Here is an 18,641-nt window from a genome sequence, read left to right on the forward strand (position 1 = left end):
CTATATATCTAATGTTAACAGGCGCAGAAGATTTATAATTTCCTCACTATATCATTGCATTATATATTTAGGATTGATACAGTATCATATATTATGTTTCTTTATTTTTGTTCAATTATTTTTTAGGAACAAATGTGCTGGTAAATACTGATATTGGTAAATCTGAAACCCCGGAGATTTATGAACCCAGATTAAGTATCACAAACGGAGATGTCTGTATATCATCAGTGTGTTCATTACATGTCCAATATTATCCCGCGAATAATCATGGGATATGTCTTTTACTAATATAGATAAGACACATTGGGAGAATTTATTAATGACTTCCATCAGTAAAATGTGATAATTTTAGCAATTTTTGTGACTTTTTTCTGCTGCTCACGGCGCTTTACGAAAACTGTGGAAGGAGTTTAGCGGAAATAACCATGTCCTACCCACTAAAATATATTTGAAACTGTTTTACTCTGTTCTTAACAGTTATTTCTATATATGGGACATATGAGTTTTTACAGGGAGGGGTGAAGCAGCAATTAGTACTGCCACTGACTTTATTTTTTATACTATTGTTTTATTTTTTAAAATGTATATATTTTTCATTTTTTTCTTCTTTCTTTCTTTTTCATTTATTATACATATTGTACCCACCATAAGGACATAAAAGAGGGACATTTTGCTATTTAAGTACATGTTTGTGATTGCTGATTTCCCCTGTAACTAGGGCTCAATATTAGCAATTTCAGTCTTTGCTGCAGAGCTGATCTGTGTCGTGTTTTCTAGATATATTAATATAAAATTTATCAGTTTGTGTCATGTATTTCTTGTCATTTTCTGACTGTTTTGATGATCTGGCCGACTCTGACAGCAGCTCTCCGCTCCTGCAGCTGCACGATCTCACGTCACGACCTAAAAGCCACACTGTAAAGGATGGAACTTTATAAAGACACAATGATTAATGATAATGATGTAAATGATTTATTACTGGGATCACATATTATTAATTCTTCAATATTTGGCACAGTTGTTAATAGTAAACTAAAATGTTCTATGGAGAAAAAAAAGACACATGAGGAATAAATATACGCAATATTTGCCATTTTACTGAGTATATCTTTAGGGTGTGTGCAATTTTTCAGCATTTTTTTTCTGCGGCAAAAACATTATGTTTTACAGTACCAGCTTAGTGAATTAGATTTCTGAAATCTTATCCACATGTTGTGTTTTTTTTTTATAGCGTTTTTTGATTTCTGCAGCTTGTCAATCCTTTCAGGGGTTTTGCAGCGTTCTTCACTAATTCAAATGAATGAAAAAAAGTCTCACAAATAAAAGCACAGCAAAAACATGCTCATTGTACACATTATTTTTCCTACAACCACTTAGGTTTTTGAGTCAGAAAAAAATGCTGCAAAAACGCAACGTGTGAACATACCCCTATCCTGGTTATGTTCTAATTGGAAATAAAAGAGAACGGTCATGATAACATGGAGATGGATTTAATTCTATGGTGTTAATTCTATCACCAATCGCCCTAACATTGTGCTTCTACCACCAGATGGCGTCCTCAGCTTCACTCACCGGCTGGTGGTGCAGCTAATAAGGAACTGCCTGACCAAATACCAATAAGGTCATCTTGTAAGGGGAAAGACCGGGGTGTAAGTACTTTCAGAGCAAGTGATCCGGAACTGCCGGGGAACTGGTGGCGTGGCTAGAGAGAGGAAGAGACGAGGACGTTTGCGCGGAAAAGCGGAGCTGGGTCCTGCTCAGCAGAGCAGTGTGAGAGGGTCCAGGCTCCTGACTACAGTACTTGGAGCAAGATCCGATTGCAGTGGACCGGAGAAGTCAAGCCGACTAGAGGGAGAAGAGACGCAGGATCCATGGAGCCGAGCACGTGAGGTGCCATGTTATGGACGAGGTACTCAGCGGGTAAAACCTGAGACCGCCCGCTGCCGCCAGAAGACAGAGCATTGTTTGGGCGGGGACACCTGAAAAAATCAACACCGGCATCAGCTGGCAACTGTCTTGTGGAGGATAAGAGTCAACTAAGTGTAAAAACTGTTGATTACAACCGGTTTGACTTGCTACATCTAGTTAAACTGTGAACTGTCAGTAATAGACTTTTACCTGCTACTTCCCTTGTTCTTCCCCCATATTTTCCCCTGTTACTCCCTGCGTGGAGATTGACCCTGTTATCATAAACTTCCCCTGTTTATTAACCCCATATAGTGTTTCTGTGTCACTGCATCTAAAGTACCCGTGTTACATTTGGCATAGTCGGCAGGATGTAGTCGTTAGACACAGACACTGCAGAGCTGCCCATCCTGGGAGCTCCTAAATCTAGCTTGCCGCTGGGGGCCATGCTCAGCAATCTCCCATTGTTCACCGGGGACAATATGATGCTGTGGGACTGGATTGAGAGAGTTAGGAGTATGTTACGTAAGCACCCGATGACCCCAGCTATGCAAGCCAAAATAGCCTTACTGGTCCTGGATGGCGAGGCCCGACAATCCATGATGTACCGCCCTCCCCATGACCGGGATACTGTAGAAAAAGTGGTGCGGATACTGGAGGAGATGCATGGGGATCCCACCAATGTAGGAGAGCTGAGGATACGGCTGTTTCACCAAGTGCAGGAGGAGGGGGAGACTGTGACGCAGAATGTTAATGCCTTACAGAGGGTGCATGCTTATATCACTAGAAAAGATAACATGGGGAATTTGGGAATGGGCCCCCCTGACATGATCTTAAGGGACCAGTTTGTGGCAGGCCTCAGGGATGTGCAGCTGAAGCAGGCCTTGCGGGAGCGCCTGCGCACCAACCCACGTATGACTTTTCTAGAGGTGGGGGCAGAGGCACGTGTGAGAGAGCAGGAGATGGGGGTGACAGCCCTGGCAGGGATGGTCCGGAGAAACGAGGTACCCACCCCGCCTGCAGCTGAACCGGAATGGGCTCGAGAGATGCGAATGCGGGATGAATGATCCAGTCTCAAGAAGACCTCAGCCCCGACACCAGAGATACCCAGATCGATTGCCCCAGTTATGGAAAGAATTGAATTCAGGCCCCGCCCTGCAGAAGAGTTCCGTAGAGAAGTGAGGCAGCCCTACACAGACAGAGACATGACCTGCTGGAAGTGTGTAGTCGCAGGACATTACGCCAGGGGCTGTGCTGGTCGTCCTGGTTGCAGGTGGAACCGGAAGTGGACCTCCGGTGACCCTCGGAATGAATGTGCTGAAAGAGATCGGGCAAATCCTGCTTAGTGAGCCGAAGGAGATTCCTCTAGACCAGTGGGACCCGCGAACTCCCCAAAGGAGGGTCTTTCAACAACTAATCCGAGCTGCCCAGGCTCAGGAGACGTCGAGTGAAGGGAAGATCCTGGGGAAAATAATAGTGCCAGCAGCTATGGCGCTCACCTTACCGCCCGGACAAACTGTACTCACGTTACCCGCACGGGCCTGCACACCTCTTGAGGGGGTTGAAGTTCAGATAGAACCAACATCGATGGACAAAGTACCCCCCGGACTCTTGGTGGCTCGGACACTGGCCACCGTCCAGGGTGGCAATGTTATAGTGCGGTGTGTTAATCTGGGCGAAGATGATCTCACACTCCCTCCCAGGGCGGAAATAGCCCAGATTCTGGGAATGCCAGAGAAGTTGGTGCGACCTGATGTGGTACAGCTGTCCGCTGTACGAGGAGACCCCTGGACTCTGGCGGTCACCTTGCCACCGGAATCCCACCGGGCTAGTGCAAAGGGTGGATGAAGAATCCTAGAATGAATGCGGGCTGAATTGACGGGACTTACACCTCGACAGGTGCAGTAGGTTGAGGAGGTGCTGGAGCGGTACCAGGAAGTCTGTCTGAGATGATCTAGTGAATCCTGCTTTGAGCAGGGGGTTGGACCAGATGACCCAGGAGGTCCCTTCCAACTCTACCATTCTATGATTCTATGATTCTATGATTCTTTGCTCGCCATGAGGATGATTTTGGTTGCACCGAAGCCATTACCCACGAGATTCCCATGGGGAGCGCTGCCCCAGTGCGGGAGAGATACTGTCAGATACCGCCCCAGATGTATAAAGAGGTTAAGGAGATGCTAGCCCATATGTTACAGAATGGTGTGATACGGGAGAGTCAGAGTCCGTGGGCAGCCCCGATTGTCCTGGTCCGGAAGAAAGATGGGACCCTGCGGTTCTGTGTGGACTATAGACGACTGAATGCCTGTACAGTACGAGACTCTTACCCACTACCCCGAATCGAAGAGTCCCTGATGGGAGCCTACATGGTCTGGGAGCCGTGTTATCCCAAGTACAGGAGGGGAAAGAGTGCGTGATTGTGTACGCCAGCCGCTCCCTTCACGACTCCGAGAGGAACCCGGATAATTATAGCTCTTTCAAATTAGAGTTGCTGGCTCTGGTTTGGGCAATGACTGAGAAGTTTGCAGAGTATTTGTCCGGGTCCAAAGTACTGGTGAGAACAGATAACAACCCGCTGGCCCACCTGGAGAATGTAAAATTGGGGGCCTTGGAGCAGCGGTGGGTGGCCCGCATGGCCAGGTACCGGTATAAGATCGCCTACCGGCCTAAGGCAGAGAATACTCATGCTGACGCCCTCTCCAGAGTGACATATGAACAGCCTGATCATGACTGTGATGAAGATTTGGAGGCGGATGAGACTCCTAGCTTCCGAAGTTTCGTGGGACCGCTGGCTGTGGCGCAGGGACAGATTGGAGAGACGTCGGAAGAACAAGTGTTAGGGCGGCCAATAGATGACTGGATCCGACTTCAACAGACTGACAGAGAAGTTGCTCAATTACGTCAATGGGTGGCTTTGCAGCAAATCCCCAGTCAAGAAGAGAGGAGTGCCCTGTCCCCGGGAGCACTGAAAATGCTGGGACAATGGGAGAGACTGTGTTTGCGAGACGGGCTGCTGTTCCGATGGGTGCAGCTACTGCGAGAGTTCGGGATCACCTGGCAAGTGGTGATCCCAGAGAAGTTGGTCGGAGTAGTGGCTAAGGAGGCTCATGAGCGAGGGGCTCACTTTGGACCAGAGAAGACGTTTCAGTGGTTGCAGAGGCTGGTGTATCATCCCTGACTGCGAGCAACAATAGAAGATATTTGTCGAAGATATCGGAGCTGTGAGCTGGTTAAGCCCCCGGAGCAGCTGGTCCCCATACAAACTATTGTGACTTCTGCCCCCTTGGAGGTGCTGATGATCGACTATTTGACTGTTGGACTGGCGCAACTCGGGTATGAACATTGCCTGGTAATGACAGACCACTTCACAAAGTTTGCGGTAGTGACCCCGACCAGAGACCAGACCGCCGAGTCAGCTGCGCAGGCCATCTGCCAAGACTTCATTCGGGTGTACGGCTGCCCAAAGAGGATTCATTCCGATCAAGGCGCCTGCTTCCAAGGCAGGGTGATGGAAGAGCTGCACCGGTTGTGCAAGATTGAGAAGTCACGGACTACTCCTTACCACCCTCAAGGAAATGGGGCCTGTGAATGCTTTAATCGGACACTGATCCAAATTCTCCGCACGTTGGAGGAAGATCGGAAGGTACGGTGGCCTGAGTTTGAGGCCGAGCTGGTGTGGGTCTACAACAACCGAGTGAATAGTACGATGGGGTTCACTCCTTATACCTTGCTGTTCAGGCAAAAGGGGCGAGAGATTACCGAGTTAGAGCTGGACCCGGAGGAGGAATACCCACGGACGGGGGTGTCTTCCTGGATCCGGAAACATCAGCATCAACTGCAGACCCTCCGACAGTTGGTACAACAAAAGTTTCAGGAGCTCAAACATCATGAGACATTGCCTTTTCGAGGGACAGCTCTGAGGCCCGGGGAGCGGGTGTTGGTTCGGGACAGGCGGCCCCGGGGCAAATTGAGTAGGCGGTGGGAACGGACCCCGCACCGAGTGAAGCGCAGGATTGGCGCTGAAGGACCTGTGTATGAAGTTCAACCCGAGGGGGCTGAAAGAGCCCCTACCAGAGTAGTTCATCGTAGTATGCTGTGACCCTGTCTGTCTAAAGATGACGAGGATGGAGAAGAATCACCTGCTTCTAGAGACGGTCCTGTCACAGTAGCCCCAAGCCACGATGTGGACGAAGAAGAGTTGTTGATTCTACCTCCAAGCCCCAGCACTCGATTACCTGCAGTCCCCAGTGCAGACGGCGAGGGAACAACATCGGATGAAGCCACTGGGCAGGTGGAGATTGGAAATCCGAGTGACCCTGCACCCCCCCATCGGTCAAACTGAGTTACGCCGGTCAGAACGGACAACAGCAGGAGTGACTCCTCACCGTTACGAACAAGATCAATTCATATGGTACCGTATCGTCCAGGAAGTCCAAGAATGTGAACGTTTGATGAAGGAACTCTCGTCTGTGGAATAGCGAGTTAAAGGAGAGCGGGAGTGTAAGGGGGAAGACCGGGGTGTAAGTACTTTCAGAGCAAGGGATCCGGAACTGCCGGAGCCGTGCCTTTGGTTGCAGGGGGAAGACTGCGAGTACAGGAGTCAGGTAACTGGGAAGCTGGGGGCGTGTCCGGAGTGAGAGCTGGGAGGTCAGGTGACCGGGGAACTGGTGGCATGGCTAGAGAGAGGAAGAGACGAGGACGTTTGTGCGGAAAAGCGGAGCTGGGTCCTGCTCAGCAGAGCAATGTGAGAGGGTCCAGGCTCCAAGCTACAGTACTTGGAGCAAGATCCGAGTGCAGTGGACCGGAGGAGTCAAGCAAACTAGAGGGAGAAGAGACGGAGGGCCCATGGAGCCGAGCACGTGAGATGCCGTGTTATGGACTAGGGGCACAGCGGGTAAAACCTGAGACCGCCCGCTGCCGCCAGAAGACGGAGCATTGTTTGGGCGGGGACGCCTGAAAAAATCAACACCGGCATCAGTTGGCAACTGCCTTGTGGAGGATAAGAGTCAGCTAAGTGTAAAAACTGTCGATTACAACCAGTTTGACTCTGCTACATCTAGTTAAACTGTGAACTGTCAGTAATATAATAGACTTTTACCTGCTATTTCCCTTGTTTTCCCCCCATATTTTCCCCTGTTACTCCCTGCGTGGAGATTGACCCTGTTATCATAAACCTCCCCTGTTTATTAACCCCGTATTGGCTGCTCTGTGTTTCTGTGTCACTGCATCTAAAGTACCCGTGTTACAATCTCACCTCAGAGTATGTGACGGATTTACTTCAGTATATCAGGACATTACTACAGCAGGTAAATGGTGGACGCTCTGCCCAAAACTTCTCCATAATAATACTGTAGATGATAATGATGGAATAGACGTTTCTTCTTTCTTCCAATATAAAACATGACGAGTCCCCAGATATGTAGTCATTGTATCTGCAGAGATAGGAGCAAATGTCACATACAATGGCGGCCTCCTCCATTGTGACCTTTCTCATCTCAAAATTTTCCTTTTTGTTTCTTTTCCTCTTTATAGACCGAAGAAAGATCTCAATATGGAGATTTGGCTTTTATTAAAGACCTGGCCGAAAAAGTCCTGTCTGTACTGGAACGTCCGGCTCGCCCATTGGAACGCCTGGTAAGGAGCCATCATCTTCTCTATCACACATCTGATTTGTACAGTTACAATTGGCTGCATCTGTAAATGCAGGTTTAGTCCTTCCTGATTTATGTATGTGATGATTTAGTGTAAAGTGCCGCATGTTAATTATATATATTATATCTATCATATCCCATAGGTGATCTATGTAGTGCTCTTTTATGAAATTCTAGACATGGATTTCAGTGATGGCCGGACTTCTAGCATTAAACATTAGTACAAAAGATTATATAATGACTTCTATACATGTTGTTTTAATAAAGATTCATTATAAACCATGGATTCTCCTTCTATCCAGGGCCGTCTACTTAGCGCACCATAAAGACTCACACCGTCTACTTAGTGCACCATAAAGACTCACACCAGATCTTTGCTTTGAAAAAAATGGCCAAGTGGAACCTGGATACTCCAAAAAGAGTGGAATGGGCCTTTCTGGAGAGGGACATCCTAACATTCGCTGATTGTCCCTTCATGGCAGGGGCGTACATAGGAATCATGGGGCCCGATAGCAGAAGTTCTAATTGGGCCCCCCTCCCCCCAAAAAATGAAAAGAATTGTCGGCATCACAGAAGAGCAGATCTCACAACTTTCCATCCTTTACATAGTAATTTTCCTCCTGCTGAAGTCCTAGATTTCTCTTTTATTGCCCCATAAAGTGTGATGCTAACAAAAGTGCCCCCCAAACACAGTATGATACCCCCATGGTGAATTCCTCCACATGCGCAGTATAATGACCCTACTGTACCCTACCTCAACTCCTAGGGCAAAGTATGCTGACCCCAACACAGTATGATCCCCCAACTGTGACCCCCTAGAGCTAGAGAGATCTCATTCTCAGATCCGTGATTTTCATGGATGTGTGAATGGATCTATAAAACTCTACGAGTCTGTGGACCATCCGATAAAAAATCTGGCAGCACACGGACATTTCACACAAATGTGAGAATGCAGCCTAAGGGATTTTTCAGATAACATTATCACTCCAAGTCGCACAGTGCAGATACAGAATAATATTTACATCCAGGCACTAACCGCTGACGTCTCATCTGATCAGAGTCGGTTTCTGCTGCATCTTCTCCGTCTGGACAGACCTTCATGTCGACATCTCCCAGTCACAACTCGTCTTGTTACGATGATCTCCAGCCTAGAAAATAACAAGGTCACATATATTGTATACATACATGTGTCTCCCCCACACTGCGCCCCTGAATACAGATATTTACACCCCCATTAATATACTATTAGCCACTTAGTAATCAAAATATAAAGTGATAAGCTGCACTGTGTGACGCGCCCCCAAGGCAGTGGGGTACTCGGTGTCTGGGCCTATGGATGCTGGGGGAGGGATATGTCACAGTGGCTGGCCCGGTCCGTGGCCCAGCGCGGTCAACAAAAAGGGGATCGTTTATATGGGATTTGTAGTTTGATCGTGACGCCACCTGTGGTTTCTGGTAATTTGTACCAGCGCTGCTGCAGTCCTCTGAGGCAGTTGATAGGCAGCTAGGATGGAACAGCTCCCCACAGGTGGAGCGGGCCTCAGGGCAGTGTAGAGTTTGACGGTGGGTGGTGATGCTGGGGCTTGTAGTGCAGTCGGGATGGCGCAGCAGGAGTAACTGACAGAGACATGGTATTCGCTTCAATACCTTTACTGGTGCGGATGTCAGGTACGGTCCAGGGTACTCGGTAGGAAGGGTGCACTTCAGGACTTCTCCCCAGTGAGCGGGTATAAGGCCTCCTGGTCAGTGTCTCCCTCTCTCTAAGCTCCTGGCCAGCCTGCAACTGGGCCTAGCTTCTGTGTCGTGTTGCTCTCTTCACCTGTCGCTTGGTAGTAGGACCTTCCGCTGGCAACCACTATCCCTGGGCGCCGGGGCCTTCGTGGTTCCTGGTCCTGTAATGGGTTTAGCTTCAGGTCAGCCAGGGACTTGTAGTCCTCCTGGTATTCCGGTGATCCCTACTGTGTATAAAGGGACCCTGTATGCGCGGACTCGGTGTCCAGTTTGTATACTCGGGGTGAGCCTATGATGCTCCTCTGCCCCCTCAACTCCTCTCTCCTCTCCTCTTTTCCTTCGGCCACACTCGGGGCCCTCAATACAGCAGCAGACGTGCTGCTCCTTCACTGCTCTCAGTGGCAGCACATTCTCTCTCAGACTGAGACTCACTGCTGAACTAACTGAACTGCCTGGCTCCACCCTCCATATATATATATCCCTAACGGGCTCCCTCTGGTGGTATGAGGTGGAAGGGTGGAGGTGTTTGTTTGTAATGAGGGCCTCTTGTGGAGAAGTCCATCCATGCACCCTTTTTGGGTCCTGTGGTACCTGTGAACAGCAGGGTGCCACATGTGCTCCCCATTAACTATAATCTCCACCCGCCAATAATATAAATTATTCAGTCTCTGTGACTCTCCCCAATTAACTGTAAGGTTATGTGCACACAGAAAATATACAAGGCTTTGCAGTACAAGCAAAGTGAAACCCCCATCATTGCTCTCTCCCAGCACCCCCATCATTGCTCTCTCCCACCACCCCGTCATCGCTCTCTCCCAGCACCCCAATCATTGCTCTCTCCCAGCACCCCCATCATTGTTCTCTCCCACCACCCCCATTATTGCTCTTTCCCAGCACCTCCATCATTGCTCTGTCTCATCACCCCATCACTGCTCTCTTCCAGCATCCCCATCATTGCTCTCTCCCAGCACCCCATCGTTGCTCTCTCCCAGCACCCCCATCATTGCTCTGTCCCAGCACTCCAATCATTGCTCTCTCCCACCACCTCCATCATTGCTCTCTCCCAGCACCGCCGTCTTTGCTGTCTCCCAGCACCCATCATTGCTCTCTCCCAGCACCCCCATCATTGCTCTCCCCAGCAGTTCTCTCTGAGCATCCCCGTCATTGCTCTCTCCCAGTACCCCTATCATTGCTCTGTCCCAGCACCCCCATCATTGCTCTGTCCCAACACTTTCATCATTTCTCTGTCCCAGCACCTCCATCATTGCTCTCTCCCAGCAAACCGTCATTGCTCAGTCCCAGCTCCTCCATCATTGCTCTCTCCCAGCACCTCATCATTGCTCTCTCCCAGCACCCCGTCATTGCTCTCTCCCAGCACCCCCATCATTGCTCTCTCCCAGCACCCCCATCATTGCTCTCCTGTCACCCCCATCATTGCTTTGTCCCAGCACCCCCATCATTGCTCTCTCCCACCACCCCCGTCATTGCTCTTTCCCAGCACCCCCGTCATTGCTCTTTCCCAGCACCCCCATCATTGATCTTTCCCAGCACCCCGTCATTGCTCTGTCCCAGCACCACTGTCATTTCTCTCTCTGAGCACACCCATCATTGCTCTTTCACAGCACCCCCATCATTGCTCGCTCCCAGCACCCCTATCATTGCTCTCTCCCAGCACCCCTATCATTGCTCTCTCCCACCATCCCCATCATTGGTCTCTCCCAGCACCCCCATCATTGCTCTGTCCCAGCACCTCCATCATTGCTCTCTCCCAGCACCCCCATCATTGCTCTCTCCCAGCACCCCCATCATTGCTCTCTCCCAGGACCCCTATCGTTGCTCTCTCCCAGCACCCCCATCATTGCTCTGTCCCAGCACCTCAATCATTGCTCTCTCCCACGACCTCCATCATTGCTCTCTCCCAGCACCCCCATCATTGCTCTCTCCCAGCACCCCCATCATTGCTCTCTCCCAGGACCCCCATCGTTGCTCTCTCCCAGCACCCCCATCATTGCTCTCTCCCAGGACCCCTATCGTTGCTCTCTCCCAGCACCCCCATCATTGCTCTGTCCCAGCACCTCAATCATTGCTCTCTCCCACGACCTCCATCATTGCTCTGTCCCAGCACCTCAATCATTGCTCTCTCCCACGACCTCCATCATTGCTCTCTCCCAGCACCCCCATCATTGCTCTCTCCCAGCACCCTGTCATTGCTCTCTCCCAACACCCCGTCATTGCTCTCTCCCAGCACCCCCATCATTGCTCTCTACCAGCAGCTCTCTCTGAGCACCCCCATCATTGCTCTCTCCCAGCACCCCCATCATTGCTCTGTCCCATCACCCCCATCATTGCTCTGTCCCATCACCCCCATCATTTCTCTGTCCCAGCACCCCCATCATTTCTCTGTCCCAGCACCCCCATCATTTCTCTGTCCCAGCACCCCCATCATTGCTCTCTCCCAGCAACCCGTCATTGCTCTGTTCCAGCTCCTCCATCATTGCTCTCTCCCAGCACCCCCATCATTGCTCTCTCCCAGCACCCCATCATTGCTCTCTCCCAGTACCCCGTCATTGCTCTCTCCCAGCACCCCATCATTGCTCTCTCCCACCACCCCTGTCATTGCTCTCTCCCACCACCCCCATCATTGCTCTCTCCCAGCACCCCCATCATTGCTCTCTCCCACCACCCCCATCATTGTTCTCTCCCAGCACCCCATCATTGCTCTCTCCCAGCAACCTGTCATTGCTCTCCCCTTCCCCACCATCCCCATAATTGCTCTCCCCAGCTCCACCATCCCAATCATTGCTCTCTCCAGCCCCATCACTGCTCTCCCCATCGCCACCATCCCCATCATTGCTCTCCCCAGCCCCATCATTGCTCTTCCCAGCCCCATCATTCCTCTCCCCAGCCCCATCATTGCTCTTCCCAGCCCCACCATCCCATCATTTCTCTCCCCAGCCCCATCAGCCCCATTATTGCTCTTCTCAGCCCCATCATCCCTCTCCCCAGCCCCATCAGCCCCATTATTGCTCTTCCCAGCCCCATCATTGCTCTCCCCAGCCCCATTATTGCTCTCCCCAGCCCCACGTCCCATCATTGCTCTCCCCAGCCCCATCATTGCTCTCCCCAGCCCCATTATTGCTCTTCCCAGTCACACCATCCCATCATTGCACTCCCTAGCCCAATCAGCCCCATTATTGCTCTTCCCAGCCCCATCATTCCTCTCCCCAGCCCCATCAGCCCCATTATTGCTGTCCCTAGCCCCACAATCCCATCATTGCTCTCCCCAGCCCCATGAGCCCCATTATTGCTCTTCTCAGCCCCATCACTCCTTTCCCCAGTCCCATCAGCCCCATTATTTCTCTCCCCAGCCCCACCATCCCATCATTGCTCTCCCCCACCTCCCCTCCCCAGCATTTCAGGAAAAAAAAAAAAAAAAAAACAACTTACCTCAGCTTGCTCCCCTGCAGCATCCTCCTGGTTGCAGGCAACTTTCTTCCTGACCCAGGCGCACGTTGCATGATGACGTCATCAAGCTGCACACGCCTGGGTCAGGGAGGAAGCAGAGGATGATCCCTCCAGCTCTGCTGCTATTCTTCTCCTGTCAGCAGCGGAGCTACAGGGATCGCTCCCTGCCCGCCTCGTGCAGAGAGCAGCTGCACCAGGGGCCCCGGCGCAGCTGCACTGGTGGTGGTATGTCCGCCCCTGGACTGCTATGGGGCCCCCATGGCTCACGGGCCCCATAGCAGTCGCGTGGCCTGCCGCCATTGGCGATTTGCCTCTGCTTCATGGTCTCCCTGCTCACCCCACCCATATCTTATGGAGACAAGTATAAATACTAGGTATGTTATCAGGTTCCATATACACCTGATGAAGGCTCTTGGAGCAGAAACGTGTAAATTACTGTTCTTCTTTTATGTAATTTTTAATATTAATATTATATTAAATAATTTTGCTTTTTAACATCGTGGCCATCTATATGGATCACATGTAAGACGAACAATCTCCTTGCACTGCTGAGATAGCTACCATCCAAACGGGAGCGCCTCCGGGTAAAATACTCCTCTATGTCCACGTGGAGGCACCTGTCGGGCTAGGACTGGTACGCCACGAGCTGCAAACCACAGATTGAGAATCCCATCTCCTCTAACTTCTGTACTAGTGTTGTGCCTGTCCTGCACAACCTGCTCAGGTGAGCACATTTAAGCTATATATATTTTATCAATCCTGATCTAATATACTAAGCTCAGGTAGCGCTCTTTTTTCCTTTCCCCCCACCTCTATCTACCCAGGATTATTGATCATTATGATCGATAAGAGTCAGCCTGTCAGCTTTTTCGGTTGACAGGTGGATGCACCTATCAGTCATTATGCCCACGGCGGCACTAAAAACCCGCTCTGACAAAACGCTAACAGAAGGGCAGACCAAGACCTCCAGGGTGTAGAAGGACAGTTCATGCCAGGTGAATGCAGCCCCGCCCACCCGTGTTAAGCCCCACCCACATGTACAGAAAGTCCCCGCCCCTACCATCAATTTTCAGAGCCAGGAGGTGAGTGAGAATCACAGGAAGCAGGAGATTCTCAGCCAGAGGTCATGTGACCGGGAGAACAGCCCAGGATACAGCAGGAGGTGACAGAGCAGAGTATTTAGGGAAGAGCTAATCTAGGGGAGTTAGGGCACATGAAAGGGACATGGAAAGTAGTGGATAACCCCTTTTATTCCTCCTACACAGCTGTTTCTGTTTCATCTAATGACTGGGTTACAACCTACATGTGAAAATAATAATCATTATCGCCTGTTTGCTACAATTGGTTACTCATACACCTGACTATAATGCTAGAAAGTCCCTGACATAGTACAAGTGGACCTAGTAAGATGTCTGCTGTTATGAAGGCCAAAGGTGTTCACACGCCAAGTATTGATCTGATGTAGATTTCTCTTTTGTTTATTTACTTTGCATTTTGATAATTAATAAAAATAAACTATTAACACTTCTGTATGTAAAATCTCTCTTATTTTGCAGCATTTTTTCCAGACCTACACATTTTGCACAGCACTATAGGTGTCCTATGTGTGGCCGTCTACAATATCTGGGTGATCAGGGATCAGCTCTAGCGGCCACGTGACATTATATTCCATTATATTAATACAGTGCGGCCAAAAGGATCCAGTCAGTGACAAGCACGGAACTTCATCTAGGAGAAGAATGATGTACAGTAGTATGGGCAGCATGGTGGCTCAGTGGTTAGCACTGCAGTCTTGCAGCGCTGGGGTCCTGGATTCAAATCCCACCAAGGACAACATCTGCAATGAATTTGCTGGGGAACCCGGAACAGGGCCTGTTGTAGGATGCTGGGGGTTGTAGTCTCCGTGTGGCGGTGACCCAGTCCGTGCCCAGGGTGGTCAAACCAGTGGCAGTCTATTTGTATTGTAATTGTCCGACTACGCCACCCGTGGATTGCGGTCAGTGGGGACCGCCGCTGCGCTGCAGACCGCTGAGGCTGATGTTATATGTGTGGCCAAGAATAGGATAACTCCCCACGGGAGAAGTATTGCCTCAGGGCAGCTAGAGTAGATGATGGTAGTGATGGTGTGAGCGTCCCAGTACTGATGATACTGGTGCGGCGATGAAACACAGAGACTTGTAATTGCAGTTTCCAATGCTTTACTCACAGTTGTTATTCTGGTCACTTGTGCACTTGAGGGACCGCCTGAGCCGTGCTGCGTTCACCAGGCAAGGGACTCGACCAACTCCCAGGCAATTCCAGAGCGTGGCACAGGGCTCCCTTCTTTTCCTTTCTCTGGCCGTCCCCACCAGTGACCCACCTTTGTCCAGCTCCCTCGGGCCTTCTCTTGGCGGAACCTATCTCCGGTTTCCCTGACCCTATGCGGTATGCTTTCCTGGTGGATGTAGTGAGGGGTCGCACCAAGATGTGGTAACAACCTCCGGTCTTTGGCTGAGGAATCTGTTGCCTCCACCAATTTGGGTTCCGGTACCCTGTTCTGCCAACCCTTCACCCTGTATCTCCTGGGCATATGGGGTTCCTTCTGTCCTCGTGTCTCTGGGCCTTTCTCTGTGTTCCTTGCTTCCTTTCTCCTCTGTTCCAGTTCCTTTCTTACTTTCCTTTCCGTTCCTTCTCCTCTCTCTTTCTGCTGTTTCTGGCCTCCACTCCAGGCCTGCCTCTGGAGCTGGGCCCAGACTGAGCCACAGCTCCCTGTCAGCCCTCTCTGGCTGAGCTCCTCTCTGAACTGACTCAACTGACTCACTGTCCTAAGATGGTGCCCACCTTATATACCTCCTTCTGACACCCGAGCCCAGGTGACTAGCAACCAATGGGCTCCTACCTATGCCCAGAAACCCACCCCTATCTGCTCCTACACCACTGGGTATTCCACCCCCCGCCCCACTCCAGCCAGGGACAGATGCTGTCGTGCCTGCACTTCTGTCTAGTGGGAGCACCGTTGACCTGTCCCTCGGAAATGGGGTGTGTGTGGTGCATGCAGCTAAACGAGTCCTGGTCCACACTCCATCCTTACCCGGGAGTGGAATATCACACCTCTGGTTTGAGGTGCAATACCCCTGTAGCAGCCGAGCCCTCGGGGTGCTACAAATGCACATTTGTGGCCTGCTGGAGGTCATTTTGTAGGGCTCTGGCAGTGCTCCTCCTGTTCCTCCTTATACAAAGGTGGAGGTAGCGGTCCAGCTGCTGGGTTGTTGCCCTCCTACGGCCCCCTCCACGTCTCCTGGTGTACTGGCCTGTCTCCTGGTAGTGCCTCTAGCCTCTGGACACTACGCTGACAGACACAGCAAACCTTCTTGCCACGGCTCGCATTGATGTGCCATCATGGATGAGCTGCACTACCTGAGCAACCTCTGTGGGTTGTAGAGTCCGTCTCATGCTACCACGAGTGTGAAAGCACAACCAACATTCAAAAGTGACCAAAACATCAGCCAGAAAGCATTGGTACTGAGATGTGGTCTGTGGTCCCCACCTGCAGAACCACTCCTTTATTGAGGGTGTCTTGATAATTTCCAATAATTTCCATCTATTGTCTATTCCATTTGCACAACAGCATGTGAAATTGATTGTCAATCAGTGTTGCTTCCTAAGTGGACAGTTTGATTTCACAGAAGTTTGATTTACTTGGAGTTATATTCTGTTGTTTAAGTGTTCCCTTTAATTTTTTGAGCAGTGTATTTAACGTCTATACGGCTTTTCATAGCGGTAAATGGAGATAGAATCCACTGTACATATTATATTCCCATATAGTGGCCATCAGTCAGGTGGTGTCTCTGATGACATCAGCAGCGTTCAGCAGCCCCGCCCCCACACTACAGAATTCTGGTGCTGCGTGACATCACAGCGCTGGGCCCAGTGTTCTATGTGTTGGGGCGCTGAATCTTTTGAGGGTTAATTTTGGATAATATAGAAATGCAGAGAATTGTTCTATATTTTTGTTGATTTGCTCATGTTTAGTTGAGAAAGTTCCAATGATATAAGCAGGTAATGGACATTATCACTGGGACTGTGTACGTTTCTCGGGTTCAGTTATAAGGAGTCTTCTGTCCCCCTCATGTTACAGTATTGGGGTCACTTGCTGCTATCATGGGTTTCATGTCTTCATTTTCCTTCTTTCTCTTATGGACAGTGGTTTCCCAGAGATCATGGGCTGTGATATTCCCCAGCTTGAACATGAGGATCAGCGACGATAATAACAGTGAGTAGTCAATTCCTTCATCTCCTGATTCTACTCCTATCATCCTATACCAAGTCCTGCCTGCAGTTATATATATAATGTGGCGCTGCTTATCCTGACAATGTCTTCTAGAATATTCTGTCTGTGATAGGAATTAATAACCGGCATCTTGTTTCTTTATTCCCAGTCATTGGTCGCTATGTCCAGCCCGTGTGTCTGATGATAATGTTTACGTTCTTGGTCGGGATCTGGATCTGCTGGTGAGTTTCCATCTTCTCCTCTACATATCACATTATTCTCGTCCCATATAAGCAGGCAGTATGGAGGCTCAGTGGTTAGCACTGTAGTCTTGCAGCACTGGGTCCTGGGTTCAAATCCCACCAAGGACAACATCTACAAGGTGTTTGTACAGGGTCGGACTGGGGTGCCTAGGGCCCCCCAGGGGAACTGACTCTAGGGGCCCACACTGCAGCCCACCATAAACGGTTTTATTACTTGTTATGCTTGTCTATAATGCACTATAGTTACATGATTGGCTGCGCTGTGGAGCACCAAGCGGCAGGACTTTGTTCGAACAGTCATTCCGTCCTGCCAGAGTCCCTTTAATGGTAACTTGTCACCTTGGCTTGAAAAACGCTATTTATCTGCAGATATAGGGGTAATCTGCAGGTAAATAGGGTTTAAAGCCTGGTTAGACGGCTTAATGGAAAACCGTTGGCTACACGGAGAAAATTATGTTTTATTCTCCCTGCCGCCACTCGCTTCCTGTCATAGGATCGGTGCAAGGAGGGAGACATTACAGTCACTGCGAACTACAAAGTGAGGGTGCTGCAATAACGTCCGGCACCTGGATTGTGACACTTCCATGGAGGCCAACCTCAGGCTGAGCTTCATTGAACGACTAACATGGCAGCAGCACCTGGTAACTAGTGCTGAGCGAGAATGGTCAGATAAGGTGTGATCCCAGCATGCTCGGGTGTTATCCAGGTATCTTGTAGTGCTCTGCTAATATGCTCGAGTCCCCAGGGTAGCATGTTTTGCGGCGGTAGACAGACGCAACACATGCAGGAATTGCCTGTTTGTTAGGTAATCCCTGCATATGTTGCTTCTGTCTACCGCCGCAAAACATGTTACCGCAGGGACTCGAGCATATTAGCAGAGCACTACAAGATACCTGGATAACACCCGAGCATGCTGGGATAACACCTTATCCGACCACGCTCACTCAGCACTACTGGCAACCCATCAGCAATCTGCAACTGCGTCACAGGGGGCTGAAGGGAACAGGTGACTGCATGCACCAGCCATCGTGCTACCTAAATGCCCCTGTCAGTGATTGACAAGGGCACTTAAATACTCAAAACAGCAGCAATCAAGGCGAGCTCTGATCACTGCTGTTACAGGCAGACGCCGGCTATCTAACACAGCCGACATCTGCCTGGTATGGAGCAGGCTCAGCTCCTGAACCCGCTCCATACAAGTACAACCCTATGGTTATGACAAGGTTAGCAAATTTCACTTGTCTGTTCCTAAATGTGGAAAGACAAATGGAATTCCCTAACACATGTGAGTGAGTCCTAATAGATTTAGTAAAGGTGCCTCAAGCATATGAATGTTATTACACCACAATGGACTCTTACATACACACATCTTACAAA

At 50.0% G+C, this 18,641-nt stretch overlaps 1 long non-coding RNA gene across 2 annotated transcripts in view; it reads right to left on the bottom strand.

Moving 5' to 3' along the window:
- Positions 1 to 986: 986 nt before the first annotated feature.
- LOC141272569 (uncharacterized) overlaps positions 987 to 18,641 on the bottom strand; it is a 105,744-nt gene continuing 88,089 nt past the window's right edge. For both annotated transcript variants that reach the window (XR_012322020.1, XR_012322021.1), the window contains exons 2-4: positions 8,593 to 8,704; positions 7,160 to 7,337; positions 987 to 1,979 (exon numbers count right to left, since the gene is read on the bottom strand). This is a non-coding gene — a long non-coding RNA (uncharacterized lncRNA). The remainder of the gene's footprint in view (positions 1,980 to 7,159; positions 7,338 to 8,592; positions 8,705 to 18,641) is intronic.

Source organism: Phyllobates terribilis, unplaced genomic scaffold, assembly GCF_046119375.1.
Source record: "Phyllobates terribilis strain yellow unplaced genomic scaffold, ASM4611937v1 Scaffold_5__5_contigs__length_657084704, whole genome shotgun sequence".
NCBI lineage: Eukaryota > Metazoa > Chordata > Amphibia > Anura > Dendrobatidae > Phyllobates > Phyllobates terribilis.